This window comes from Lynx canadensis, chromosome C2 (assembly GCF_007474595.2).
Source record: "Lynx canadensis isolate LIC74 chromosome C2, mLynCan4.pri.v2, whole genome shotgun sequence".
In the NCBI taxonomy this organism is placed as follows: Eukaryota; Metazoa; Chordata; class Mammalia; order Carnivora; family Felidae; genus Lynx; species Lynx canadensis.
The window spans coordinates 102,504,502-102,519,610 of record NC_044311.2 but is presented as its reverse complement, the minus strand read 5'-3'; the positions used below and the strand labels follow the sequence as shown (position 1 = coordinate 102,519,610).

General features: G+C 38.9%; 1 pseudogene; it reads right to left on the bottom strand.

The window, feature by feature from the left end:
• The window catches only part of LOC115522889, a 32,210-nt pseudogene extending 23,345 nt beyond the window's left edge, over positions 1-8,865 (bottom strand).
• Between the last annotated feature and the right edge of the window lie 6,244 nt (positions 8,866-15,109).

The following is a 15,109-nucleotide window of genomic DNA, read 5'->3' as shown; positions in this document are numbered from 1 at the left end:
GTTTGTATATGTGTGTGTTCTAACCCTTATTTATTAGATATCAGAAGAATATAGCATCAGAGCATCAGATTGTACTCAGAAGGAACCAGACTTGGAAAGACCACATCCACCGAACTATACGAGTGTCCAGCCTGGGTTGCCATGGTAGAGGTTCCATGACATTGTACCGGATTGGATGGCTCAGATTTGGATAAATGTGTTGCAGAGGAATAGAAGATGGATCTTGTGAGAGACCAGCCTCTGATATTGGGAGAGATAAGTTAAGCTTCAAGTAATAAAGGCCCAAAATAACACAGAGCTTAAAAGAGACATTTTCGTTCTCTTTCATTTGAAGGTTTGTGTAGCTGCTTTTAAAGATCTGATGAGATATTTTAGAAAAGTTGCTGTCTTTCTCCTTGGTCTATGGGGAAATTGCAGGAGAGGTGTAATTCTTGCAGTTAAGTGTATTTTCTTGGATCTAACAATTAATTTAAAAATATGTTTTATAAATACACTTTCATAAGTGTCCTTAAATCATTGGTGGGCTAAGTGGGGCATAACAATAAAAATAGTTAGAACTGAGAAACTGCAAGATTTAATGGGAGAGGGGGCAGGAAGAAGCCTTTCTGGAAGCTGCAGTGTTAATACATATTCCAGGAGACTGAGTGCAGCACCCTGAGGGTAACAAGAAGGCACTGGCCTAGGTGTCGGGAGAGCAAGATACTGAGGGGACCAGGGCCCTTGGGTCAGCTCTGCCATCTCACTTTTGCTTCTCTTGATTCAGATTTTATTTTTATTAATGAGCATTACTGTAGTATAATATCTATGATAGATTTTTAACATTTACTGAGTGCCAGCATGGTACAGATATGCAGATATGTTCCAAAGGAAAGAAAAGGTTTTTAAAATCTCCTATTGTGAAGGTCAATTTATTTGTTTAGACTTAAGAAAAAATAGTAATGCATCCTATAACAAGCTTTCTCTCCAAATCAATGTGCAATGTGGGAGTTCTAGTGAGCATTTAAGGACTGAGAAAAATAATAAAAACAGGGAGAGAAAGCATAAACACAAAGCAGGTTCATCAGCTAATAGAAATCTTTGTGTTTACTTCGTCCCTCATGAAGAATAAGATAGGCCAACTCTGTTCTTCTATGCACAGTGAAGTACTGAGAATCTAATGCGAATTTCCTAATTTATTCCCTGTAATATAAAATGGGAACTAAGGATTGCCTGAAAGTGAAAAAGTATTGTGGGTGGAGATAAAGGAGGAATCTGCAATTCCCAAATGATGTGGCTTAGTGAAGGTGGCCTAGTTCAATTCCGTGTGGTTTATATGTATTTAAGGACTTTTTTCTTTTTAATATACATTGACCTCCTTTGTGATAGGTAAGGGTATCAGAAACCAACTGAAGCTAGATTAAGAAAAAAAAATGAGGGTTATTATAAGAAAGCGGGGATAATGCATGAAAATTAAAGGCAGGTATGAAGCCAGACTTCAGAAGCCAGGAGGCAGGAAAAGGAAAGCCATCAGGATCAGTGCAGAGCTCTGGGTTTTGACTGCTTCTCTCTTTACTTGTGCTCTGGTCTCTCCTTGTCCATCACATGGCAAAATAGGTCATCTCACAGCTCACATGTTTCTATGTTATAGTTCCATGAACTGTGGGTGGCTTCCTCATTGGCCAAATCAGGAATCTCAGGAGAGAGAAGCTGAGCAGTTTGAATCGATGTCCACCTTTGTCCCAGATAGCTATGGGCAGGAATGAGAGACATCAGGGTCATGTGGTAAAACAGAGCTGCCAGGAGCCTACCTCACTGTATTCATGGGAGTTATTTTCAGAGAACGTGATTTGGCCCATGGCCTAGGCAGGCACTGCATACGACAAAGTACCGTGTTTATTTAGTGCTCAGCCCCAAAGAGACTGCTTAACTCCTGTATGTTGCTCTGAAACAAAATGGTAAATAAAAAGAGAAGGATTTTTCATTTACTTCCTTGTATTAACTTCATGTCTTACAAATTTTGCTATTCTAGGTCAGCATAAAGGAACAAAGTGAGCTCTTATTAATTTGGTATATTCACTTTGGAGGGTAAATTCTGAACTGCCCGATCTCTCCATGTTGTGAGGATTTCACTCTAGGTAAATTTAGAGCAGAGATAACTGAAGATAGACAGTTTATTTCATACATGTTTTTAAGCAGTAGGGCCTGTGATTCATGTGTTTATAACCCATCATTGATACCTAGGGACAGATTTAGAATCTCCCGTAGCAATTTCCCTGTCATCAAACAACTTCGCAGACCATATTGAAAGAAAAAAGAAAATCGGCAGACAACATCTAGCCACTTTGCGGGTGTATTTACAAAGGGAATGCAATTATCAGCCTATATTTGTAGAATATATGCCTTGTGAAATAATTCCTCAGCAGTCTTTGGATTGCCTCTTGTTTGGTGCTGAGGCCTCAGAGTCAATCTCTATTGAGATTAGTAAAAATGAGGAAAGCAGCTGCAGAGCCAGGATTTATTTGCATACCTGATCATGTCAACTAAGTCTTCTAGAATCTAGAAGAATGGCACTTAGTTTAGCATGCATGGAGCCACCTTCTTTAAGCAAGCAGAGAGCAAATATCGAAGGAGACAGTGCTTAGTTTTCAGAGGCAAAAAAAAAAAAAAAGTCATCTCTTATTTTTGCTACTCACAGATCATTCCTGGATGTGAGACTCCCAGCTACTAAGATGGAAACCATTAACCAAGATTTTTTTTTTTTTTTGGATAGGGAGTGGTCTAAGTTAATTGCTCATGAGATGACCTAGATACTGTTGAGATAACCAGTTTAAATTGGGGCCAGTTATTATGCATCAAGAAATATTAAGTAAGACACAGATTATCTCTCAACCCCAAATAACTGAAAAGATCCCCCCCACCAAAATCAGCTTGGTAATTTCTAAAAATAATATGAATCTTTTGAAAATGATGAATTAGGTGATATGAGTTTGTTTTATTTTTTTTTTTATTTTTTTTTTTCAACGTTTATTTATTTTTGGGACAGAGAGAGACAGAGCATGAACGGGGGAGGGGCAGAGAGAGAGGGAGACACAGAATCGGAAACAGGCTCCAGGCTCCGAGCCATCAGCCCAGAGCCTGACGCAGGGCTCGAACTCCCGGACCGCGAGATCGTGACCCGGCTGAAGTCGGACGCTTAACCGACTGCGCCACCCAGGCGCCCCAATATGAGTTTGTTTTAGAATAACACAAGAAGGATGAAATAAACCTTCGTCCTACCACACCCTGCAACTAAGAGAGGCCACGTGATTTTTAAAACTTTTTAAATTTATTTTTGAACTATGTATGATGTTTAAATATTTTTAAATTACTTTATGTACAAGAAGCTGTGCATATTTAATGTGTATGATTTGGGTTTGGAGGACTTGACTTTTTTTTAGGCTAAAAGGAAGAGAGTATGATTGTTTTTGGAATATTATTTTTTGAATTTTTTGTTTAGTATTCAGTTAGTTTCTAATAAAAATGCATATGAAATATTAAAAATTGCATAGAAGATAAGATTTTAATGGGTGAAATTACAGCAGAAATCCATTAGATTGACAACACACAAGGCAAAGAAAGGATACAGACTCATTCAAGGGTAACAGTGTGGTGATGTCAGGAATGATTCTAAAGTTATTGTTTAGTGTGTGTGTGTGTGTGTGTGTGTGTGTGGTGGTGGTGGTGGTGGTGGTGGTGATGGTTGTAGGGGTATATATGTATTTTTCTTAACCTGAATGGCAAATAAGAATAGAAATCTTTTTCATATCTCTGACTTAATATCTTGACAATCTTGATATTCTGAATCAGAGCAACAAAATAGCATGCTTTTATTTATTTGATATATTCTCTTTGGAGACTAAATTTATGGTATGACATTTATTGTCATATTTTAGTAAGATGTTTTTGTACGAGGTATTCTGAAACCTCTATTTTCTAAGACAGGGAGAGAGCTGTTAAAGAATGACTAAACTAATTTTATGTATTTCAGAATCTATTTTTACTTTGAAATTTCTGACATAATATTTTCTAGTCTCTTTTCCCCTCTCTTTTACATAGTACACTTCATTTCCTTCAACTCGTGATTATTAAGAACCCTATATAGCTCAAATGAACAAATGTCTGGCTTAAAATGTGGTGGAGAATTCCTGTCTTATCTTGACTTTACACATATTATGCATATCCTGTCATCAGGGAATGATTTCATCGTTTTGGTTGCCTCCAAAGCTTACAATACTCTTACACCCAAATGTTTTGTTGGCTGAGCATGATCCCTGGATGGAGAACGGTTGTGTTCTAATTCCAGATATTGATTGACCATGTGTTACTTTGGGAAGAACAGCCGACTTATTTTCCTTAGCAGGATAATGAGAAAATTACTGACCTCCTCTCAAGAGAGGTTTGGCAAATGGAGAATTACAAAATGCTTTGCATCAGAAGTGCTAAATATTCTTCTAAGTGCTTTCATTTTTCTTGGCATAACAGTGTTCATTTGTGGACTGTTTTATGGGAAGACTTTCACCAAGGAGCACATATGTCTTTGCTTTGGCCACTACAAACGTCTGTACATTTGAGAGGACCTGACCAAAAAGGGAATTCTAGAACTACAAAAATGCCCTGACAGAATCTAACCATGTGCTTATTAAGGAGGACACTAAGAGCTCCCATGCCATATATTCCAGATGGATTCACTGTAATACCTGCAACTTAGCCAATCTGAATCTTTGCCTACTCACTTTTAGACAGTCTCCTAATTGGGTCATTACTGGGAAAGGTAGGAAACAGTGTAACTGAGATCATACGGGACTCCTAGCACCGTGAAGGGAGTTGCAGTACTGCTGGAGGCATGGCAGTCCAAAACAACCAGGGCTGTTCCAGTATTGGCAAACACTTTAAAGATAAAATAAATGGGGGATCAACCAACATTTCATTTGTCATTGTCTCAATAGCCCAAGGTGGAGCTCTGTTTTGCCAGCCACACTATCAAATGGGAACTCGTGGTTCAATTGCATTTGTTTTCTTGACAGTGCAGTTGGTTGTAAGGCCAGCTGCAGCTCACTTGCCCTTGGCTAACTGCTTTTCTCTGGTGCATCTTCACAGCCATTTGCTCATAACATAAGGTCTCCAAGCACACTGGGGTTTGTGTTGGTTGGGATAGCATTTAGTTGCACTAGAATCGAAGACCTGCAGGGGCCCCTAGGTTTGACTGAGCAGAAGTCATTCTGAAGAGATAGCTGCCTACCATCTTTTAAAACACATGCACACACACAAGAAAACGAAAGAATTGTCATACGCCTCAAAGTTTAGTGAAGGATAGAGCTGTTAGTATACTTAGCATCCCCTCCCTCACTGTCACACTGTAAGTAACTAAGTTCTGGCCTTAGTTCTAAGACCAGGTATATAATCTTAGACAAATCATCATCTCTGTGAGGTAGGATCCTGTGAATAAAACAAAAATTATAATCTCTCCTCTGATCCACACTGATCTCATATATTTCTGAGATTTGATTAGAACTTAATATACTGTACATGTTTGTATGGAACAAGGAATTGACTAAGTTGATAACTGTTGAAGTTGGGTGGTAGGTACATGGAAGTTCATTATGATATTTTCCACATGTATTTGAAGTATTCTATAATAAAGCTTTTAAAATATAGTAAGTGAGTGGCACTTGGGTGGCTCAGTTGGTTAAAGCATCTGACTTTGGCTCAGGTTATGATCTTTCTTTGAGTTCGAGCCCCACATTGGGCTCTTTGCTGTCAGCGCAGAGCCCTCTTTGGATCGTTTCTATTTGTCTCTCTCACTCTCTCAAAAATAAATAAACATTAAAAAAAAACTTAAAAAAATATAATAAGTGAAAATAAAAACTGGCTCTGCCTCTTTCTCAGCAGAGTTATAGGTGAGACTCACAGAAGATAATGTGTAAAAGCGTTTTGTGAATAGTAAACGACAAGAGCAAGTATATTTTTAAAAATATATATCTCCAGGGTATCCACATCAGACTTACCCGATGTATTGAAAATACAGTTGCAGAGTTCCACAGACATATGGAATCAGATATGATGGCAGTGTATCCCAGAGGACTCTCCATTTTTTTGATACTTTTTTTTTATTTACACCCAAATTAGTTAGCATATAGTGCAACAATGATTTCAGATTTCAGATTCATAGATTCCTTAATGCCCCTTATCCATTTAGCCCATCCCCCCCCCCCAGCTCCTCCAGTAACCCTTTGTTTATTCTCCATATTTGAGTGTCTTATGTTTTGTCCCCTCCCTGTTTTTATATTATTTTTGCTTCCCTTCCCTTATGTTCATCTGTTCTGTGGAGGACTCCCCATTTTTAAGTAGCCCTTCATACCTCTCATCTCAGAGGATGTTTCTACATTATTGAATTTAAAAAGTATGTATTCCATAAGTCCTTGTTAACATTATTCAGGTCTTTGAGTGATCAGGAAATTGCTTCTAGGGAGTTGAAGACCTGTTATCTATGAAGCTTGGAGTCTCTAGGCTAACCCTCCCCACCCTCAATCTATTATTTGAACCCTGATTCCTGACTGTTGATTAAGTCTCAAGTTCATGGTCTCTGCTGTCTCTACTATGGTCCCATTTGGTTATCAAACTTTATGCAGGATTTATTCATAATATGCTGGGCCCTCTTGCTTATAGATCATAATCTTTGGCCTCAATCTTGCCATCATATGATTGTATGTAGATTTTAATCTGCCCGACAACACCTTTTACCCAAACACTGCCCAGGCACCCTCTGGGTTAATTCATTCAGTTCTCAACTGTTGAACACCTTTTATGTGATAGCAGTCCTCTAGGTGCTAGCAAACATTAAACATAAAATTCCTTTCCTCATGGAATTCGCATTGTAGATTTGAAGATTTTATCTTTGAGCAAATAGGTCAGATGATACAATTCAGATAGTGGTAAGTGCCAAGAATAAAATTACTGGGGGAAGAGGGTTTTAGAGAGAGTTTTAGAGTTACAGTTGTCATTCTCTGAGAATGAAGTATTTAAACAGAGACCTAAGATGAGAAAGAGAAGGTGGTAGAGTTGGTGGAAGAGCTGAAACAGTAAGTGCAAAGGCCCTGAGGCAGGAATGAATTTAGTTTCAAGTAATAATAGCAAGGAGGCTACCATGGCTGCATTTTAATGATCAAGGATCAAAGTGGAAAGTGATGAGGCTGGAGGGAGAGGGCCAGGGGCTAGATCCGGTAAGGATTTGGAGGATGTGATAAAGATTTTGGATTTTATTTTTTTATTTTTATTTTTTTAAAGTTTATTTTATTTTTGAGAGAGAGAGAGAGGAGAGAAAGGCAGAGAGAAAGAAACGTGGAGCCCATTGAAGAGCTCAATCTGTCACCTGCAACCTGAGCCGATATCAAGAGTCAAACACCTAACTGACTGAGCCACCCAGGCACCCAAGATTTTGGATTTTAAAAACTGGTTATGGCTACTGATCATGTTTCCATCAGTCTAATCAAGTATTGCCATATCATCTAAAGCCTGATAACCCTGCAGAAGCTGTGGCTTATTCCACAGTTCCCTATAGTGCTCAAAGGAACAACACTAAAAATATGTAAATTGTTTATAATTTTCTATAATTCATACTCAGAAAAAAATAGAGAAAACCTGCTCCTTCATGTTCTCCATTACAGACTGATACCTACTTTTCCCTGAACATAATCCTTACAACTGCCAGGAAGCTACCTGGAGAAATGTTCCCTTCACCCCCAAGTGCACAAGCATGCAGATACCAGATTGGGCCACTAGATGGTGGCTTATATCAGTACCGTGGAACTATGCGGTTTCTATTTGACAAAGGAATCAAAGAATAAGTATTTTAAAGACAAACAAAATAGATGTGCATTTAAAATTTCTTTGGATGAAACGATTAGAGAAAGAAAGAAAACATAACATCCTGCAGCCTGCTTTTTGTTCAGTTTACCTTTTTCCTTGGGAGGATTTTTGGCTTCTTGGAGAATGGTCTTGTGACATGGAATACTCATATCCTCATGACCCCACTGGTCTTGGCTATGACTATGGAATAAGTTCCCCCTACTCCTCATTCACCTTGCTGCTCATTTGGGGTTCCCTGGAAATTTTTTTTCTTGCTGTCTTATATTTTCCTAGATGATTTAATTCACTCCCCTGGCTTCCATCATGAAATATTTATGTGAATGATGGCTACAGTTAATATTTTTAGCTGGTATTCTCCAGATCCCCAGACCTATAATTCCAACTGCTCTTAAATGGCAGGTAGATGGTCTTAGGTACTTCAAAGTCGATGAACTTTTAACCAAATTCATATTATTTTTTCTTTACCACTTCCTTTCCCGGAAATGCTTTTCTTCCTATCTCAGTTAATGGTGTTGCAACTTAATCAGTTGTCCTAGAGAGAAATCTGTGAGTTATAGATTTCTGCCTCCCTCTCACTCCCCATATTCACTTTGCCTTGAGGAACTGTTGATTTTATCTCTGAAATGCCTTGAAAGTACATTTATTCTTTTTATTTTCTCACCTCTGTCATTGTTTCTATTCATGTAATAAATCCTTAACCAAATCTGTTTCTATTTTACAGTCCAAACATTGTCCACACAATCTTCAGAAGAATCGTACCCAAACTAAGGTTTGAACTAGTCACTTCTTTGCTTTAAATTATTTTCCTCAGATAATACAATCCAAACCCCATATTTTTCTACTGTTCAAATCTTTCAAGTAATGGCTCCACTCACCTTCCCAGCCTCTTTCTGGCCTCTCCGTCCCACACAGCCATGTTGAGTATTTGGAGGCCCTGGTTGTGCCATTGACTTTCACGACTGTGTCCCTTTCTTTGCGCATGTTTTTTGTCCTGGAACTCCTGTCTCCTCCCTGTTGGCTTTCTGTTTTCCATCTTCCCTGCAAAGTCTAGTAAGGCTTATCCCTTCATTCCATAAAATTCTCCTCCATGATCCCATGATCCTCGTACACGTTAACTGTACTGTTTGTCCAGAGGTAGTATACTTATTAATTTATAGATCTGCATCCTGCCACTGAACTGAGACTTGCTTTCTGGCAGAAAGTGGAAAGATTTGCCAGCAGAAAGATTTGCCATCTTTGTGTCTCTAGCATTTCCGTAAGTCTGGAAATGCCTTAGATGGTCAATAACTCTTGTTTTAATGAATGGAAAAAATGAAAAAAAATCTGATTTCCTCTGCATCTTTCCCAGCAGGCAGGAAAGCCCTTCCCCTGTTCCTTTTTCTCTTGCACTTGTACTCATGGATATTTTTACATGAGAAAAAAAAGGAAAATAGATCTCTGGAGACATGATCTTCCAGACACAGAAAGCAGACCATCTTGGAAGGGAAGCTTTAGGAACTGGAGAAGAGATGGAAGCAGGGGCCATAGTTGGAATCACCAAAGCCAAGATGCTGGAAGCAGCCTCCACGTGCCACACGCTTGTCTCCATCTCTTACTGCACACACAATGGTGGCGCTGATGGAGGATGAACCTTATGAATTGATCTGTTAGGAGATATGTGCAATCAGGAAACCTGACTATATTGTTCATTTCTCTCTTCTCAAGGATTGGCACTCTGCCTGGCATAGAACAGGTGCCCATTAAGTGACTGAATCCTCACTGATTATTTTCTTACAGGCAGACTGCAATCTTCAGTTGATACAATATCTGGAAGTGTTCATAACTTTGAGGTTAAAAGGTGCCACTATAAGTGACTGTATAGAGGTGTCTGTGATGACCGAGAGGAACTAACAAGCTGACTTTGCTTCATTAGATCATTTGAATGTCTTTGGATAGACATCTATGCATTACATGTATGGTTTCCCTTCAAATGTATTACTCAGTCTAGATGCTTATTGTGTTTATTGGTTCAAATGAAATAAACAGGAAAGTAAGAAGTTAAAAAAGGTAAAAACTTCTGTCTTTATGACAGAAAAAAATATTTCTGCCTCTAGCCATTCAGGTACATTTATTTGGTAAGAGGTAAAAGAAATACATGAATTTCATTCATATTTATATTTTATTAAAACAAATTTCAGGAGGGGCGCCTGGGTGGCGCAGTCGGTTAAGCGTCCGACTTCAGCCAGGTCACGATCTCGCAGTCCGTGAGTTCGAGCCCCGCGTCGGGCTCTGGGCTGATGACTCAGAGCCTGGAGCCTGTTTCCGATTCTGTGTCTCCCTCTCTCTCTGTCCCTCCCCCGTTCATGCTCTGTCTCTCTCTGTCCCAAAAATAAATAAACGTTGAAAAAAAAAAAAAAAAACAAATTTCAGGGGCGCCTGGCTGACAGTTGGTGGAGCATGGAACTCCTGATTTTGGGGTTGTAAGTTTGAGTCCCACCTTGGGTGTAGAGATTACTTAATAAAATCTTAAAAAAAAAAAAACAAAGAAACTCCAAGCTCTTTAATTCTGATAGACATTGTTTATGGGGCTTAAATATATATTTTTTAAATGTGACACATCTCTACTACCCAGAGATCCCAGTTGTGATTGAGGTGTCTTTGGACAGGAAGTTATCTGAATCATTATGTGTCACCCCTGTGCTACCCCTGAGACTTCTGGGAAGAGTATAGTTATACTGCTCACTGCTAGCAATTCCCTATCTAGCTGTGCTTTTTTTGTAGACCCTATCTCAGAGTGTCAGTAAGAAGAGTAACCACTTATGTTTGCATAACGCTTTATATTGTTCGATGCGTTATGTACACTTTTACTCCTTTGATCCTCATAAAAAGAAATTGAGCAGTACTGATGGACCTACTCTGCAGGTGAGGAGACTGAGGCATAGAGATATTTTTAAAGCAAGTACATACCAATAACAATGTAAGCAATAGAATTAATTAGGTTCAGATTTTAGTTTTCAGATGTCCCATCTCTTTTTTAACCACACCATTTGCTCAGTGTGCTCACATCAATTTATTAGAAGAGGTGGCTGTTGGGTTGAGAGCTACATTTATTTAGCACACCTGGAAATGGCACCCTAATAACAATATCCCTGCTAATAACCTTTTCCTTATTCATGAGATAGAGAAGCTCTTATAATTATTTGCCAGTGTCTGCTCTGTACTCCAGGCCCCTGACAATGAGCACATGGGCACGGATGTTACTATTCTCGGGCAGAGCATTAATAATTAGATATTACTTGGGGAAAAGGGCAATACTTCATCAAAAGACAAAGTGCTAGCTTTGATATCTTTTTGTGCAGTTGCTGGAACACTCCTAGTACCTACTTCTAATCTAAAGATTAGCTGGCGGCTTTGCCCTTTTTCTTGTGAAATATCTGTTCTTAGGGGAAACCAGTATCAACACATATTGAGAATTTTTATGTCTTATTAAAGGTTGTTCTGTGATATTTGTAGGATCCTCCAGCACCTACCACATTATTATCAGGCAAATTCTAAATTTACTCAGAGAGAAATAATGTTATGAAAAGAATTGTTCAAAATCATAAGGGATTGCACTATGGGGTGAACACCTTTGCCATTGAAAAAGTCTCCGATGATTCACTTTTTTATTGCTTTGAAGTGGCTCGGAGTGGACCTTGCCTCGGAACTGGAATTTTAAGAGGAAAGCTTTAATGTCACCATTGCGATATTTCCAGATGAGACAGGGCATGGCTCAGCTACCATCAGAAGACTGGGTAACAGAACATACAGTTCTCATTTGGGGCAGACAGAGAGATGCATGTCATTGCAAGTACTTGGGACTCTTTGTTCTTATACAAAAACAAGAAAAAAACATTCCACACTACTTCACAGGTTCTGAGACAACATGTTAGATGAGGTAAACAGTACTGGGTGGTGTAAAGGATCAAGAGGGGAGGAGATGGGTGGCCTGTGAATACCAACATGTCCAGGGGAGTTGGGGTGGCTTCCAGGAAGTTGTAGAAAGAGTGAATCAGGGAGGTCTGCCTAGGGTAGGAGGCTCAGCCACTAAGGTTGCAATCCAGGGATCAGGCTCCAGTCCCTGGGGGGACATCCTAGAGGCTGGAGTCTACACAGACGTTAAGGTAGGGACTTGATCCTAGGATAAGGGTTGAAGCTTAGATGTCAGAACTGGGCCAAAATTCTTGGGAATGAGGCAGGAGTCCAGCTGACACTACAAAGAACAAGAAGAAAGAATAGATTAGTAACCTCCCTTTCCCCTTGCATTCTGTGAGACCTTGCCCAGGCCACTCATTCCCACTGCACTCCCATCTTTTCTCATGTTACATGGCAATGATAATACAGTTGACTTCATAAGTTGTGAGAAATCCATGAGTGCATATTATAAAATGCCATACAGGGGCACATGGGTGGCTCAGTTGGTTAAATGTCCAACTCTTGATTTTGGCTCAGGTCATGATCTCACAGTTGTGAGATCAAGCCCTGTGTTGGGCTCCCCACTGAGTGTGGAGCCTGCTTAAGATTCTCTCTCTCTTGCTCCCTCTGCCCCTTCCCTGCTTGCACACATTCACACTCTATTTAAAAAAAAAAAAAGTGCCATACAAATAGTTACTGTTTGTAAGTTCATCATATGAATAGTGAGCATTTATCTTTTAAGTACTGTACCTTTATGATTGATAAGGTTTTTTAAAAACATTTTTTAATGTTTATTTTTGAGAGAGACAGAGCGTGAGTGGGGGAGGGACAGAGAGAGAGGGAGACACAGAATCCAAAGCAGGCTCCAGGCTCTGAGCTGTCAGCACAGAGCCCAATATGGGGCTTGAACTCACGAACCATGAAATCATAACCTGAGCCAAAGTCGGACGCTCAACTGACTGAGCCACCCAGGTGCCCCAATAATATATATATATATATATATATATATATATATATATATATATATATGTATATGTTTTTTTTTTTTTTTTAATAAACCTCATCAGACTGTCCTGGTGCTGTCTTGCCAGCAGTGATCCTTTCTCTTCCTCCCTATCTCTGATTTGGATTCTCTATCCAGCCATATTTTCTGTGGCCACTCTGAATTAACACCGCTTTCTGTCTTATTGGTCCCTTGGATGCCCATGTTGTGTGTGCACTTCCATGCTGTCGTGGGACAGTCCAAAATTGTCAGTCTAGGAGTTGCTGAAGAAAGTGCCTCACCTCACTTAGGCTCATTGGATTGCTCCCATATGGAGCTTAATGAAAGTTACTGGAGATGCAGTCGCCGGCCCCCAGCCCCATCCCCTTCAGCGTGTTTGTGAATGTGGGGGACAGGATTTAGCAGTAGTTTAAGAAACCAATGCCTAATGCTTAGAGAATGGAAGGACCCCAGGACAGAGAGTTTTAGGTTATTATTGCAGCTCAGGCATAATTTGAACTACAAGGCAATGCAAGGAAGTAACAGAACGACCTCATTGTGAATGAAAATTTTAATGCAGAGGCAATAACTCTCCAAACAGGACACACATTAAGATGGAAGATCTGCAGTCTGAGATAGGGGATCTGAAGGGGAACTGTAAGCACTGATCAGGAATGTTCATCTTCTTCCATCAGTATTCTTACACAGGAATATCCAAAGATTATTTTTGGATAGAGAGAGTACAGGCAAGGGTGGCATCAGCAAAGATGTGAGCTGAACACCAAGGGCTGCCTCTCTGAAGGAGGTACAACAGATCTTGGAGACAGACTCAAGCAGCTTCCTTGGGGACTGACCCAAGGAGATACTTGTGAGACATTTAAAGACATGGGAGCATTGTGGGCTTTTTGGCTACTCCTCATTTTGATGTTTGTCAGTTACTTTTTCTGTTAAAACTGTTTTTTTTTCTTTTTTTCTTTCTGGAAATGTGCTTGCATAGTCTACTTGGTTGGTATTTATTTGACTATCTAAAGAAGAGGTTTTCCTAGGTCTTTGAACGTGTGTTTAAGGCAAGAGAAATATGACAGACTAAAGCAATGTACATTTTCATTGTTGTTATTATTTTTGTTTTTCACTTTTCCCCCAATATCAACTCTAACACTAGGCTTGTATGTGTTAATCGTAGTTTGGTTTTTGTGTATCTGCTAAGTTAAACAAAAGTGTTGATTGCCCAATAGGGATGAATTGCTGTGTTATGTGTTACCAGGAACTTCAAAAAAACACAAAAAGATATATTTTTCTCATTCAAAGTGGGGGAATAAAACATGAGCAATGATACATTACAAAAAATAAAAAAGAAATAAATATAGACAATTAAATAATGAAAAAGTTTCATTTTACCTCTTTCCTTCCCTTATTTATGTTTTGTTTGAATTTCCTGTCAAAACACATACACACATATACACAAAGAGTCACTCAGAAAAGTTCCAGTAATTACGGGCAAAGGAAAACAATAAAACTCTAAGAAGCTAGCTTTAATATTAATAGATCTCTCATAAGGTAGTGAATAATTAATTCTAAAAGTAGTAAGATAGAGTCATAATGTCAGATGGAATAGAAGAGGGTGAATATTGGGCTAAAATATTTTAGTACCATTTTATAGAAGAGGAACAATTTAAACTGGGTATTAAATAATGGATAGAATTTGGTTAAGAGAAAGGAAGTGAAGACACCATGAAAAAAAGTGTGGAGAAAGAAAAAGCCAATAGAGAGATAAGGAGGGACAGAATGGAGATTAATATTTGGAAATGAAATTGAAAAAGTGTGAGGTGTATTTTTGGAGGGTCTTAATACCAGGTTAGGAATTAGGATATGGCTTTTCTGAAACCAAAACCCAAACCAAAACCCAAACCCAAACCTAAACCCAAACCCAAAACAAAACCAAAACCAGAACAAGGATTTATGAACATAACCCCTTATTGCCATTAAATTTTTTTTTCTATAACATCTGAGTATAAGTTCATTTTCACCCATGTAAAGATGCTCATGTTGATTACTGCTATGATAACAGCATCAACGGCTACCACCCATGTTGAAAAATACTTAGAATAGTTATTTTTTCATTTATGCAGTGAGCTACAGCCATCTTAAAATATGATGGGTGGATGTTGACCAAATGTGTTTTGAGATGGTCTCAGACACATGCCTAATGCTAGTTAGCACATTCTAGTCCGCAATGTCATATGGTATGGTCCATTTAATAATCGGAAAGCAATAATGCCAGATAAATTTCAAAAATACTTTCAAATATTA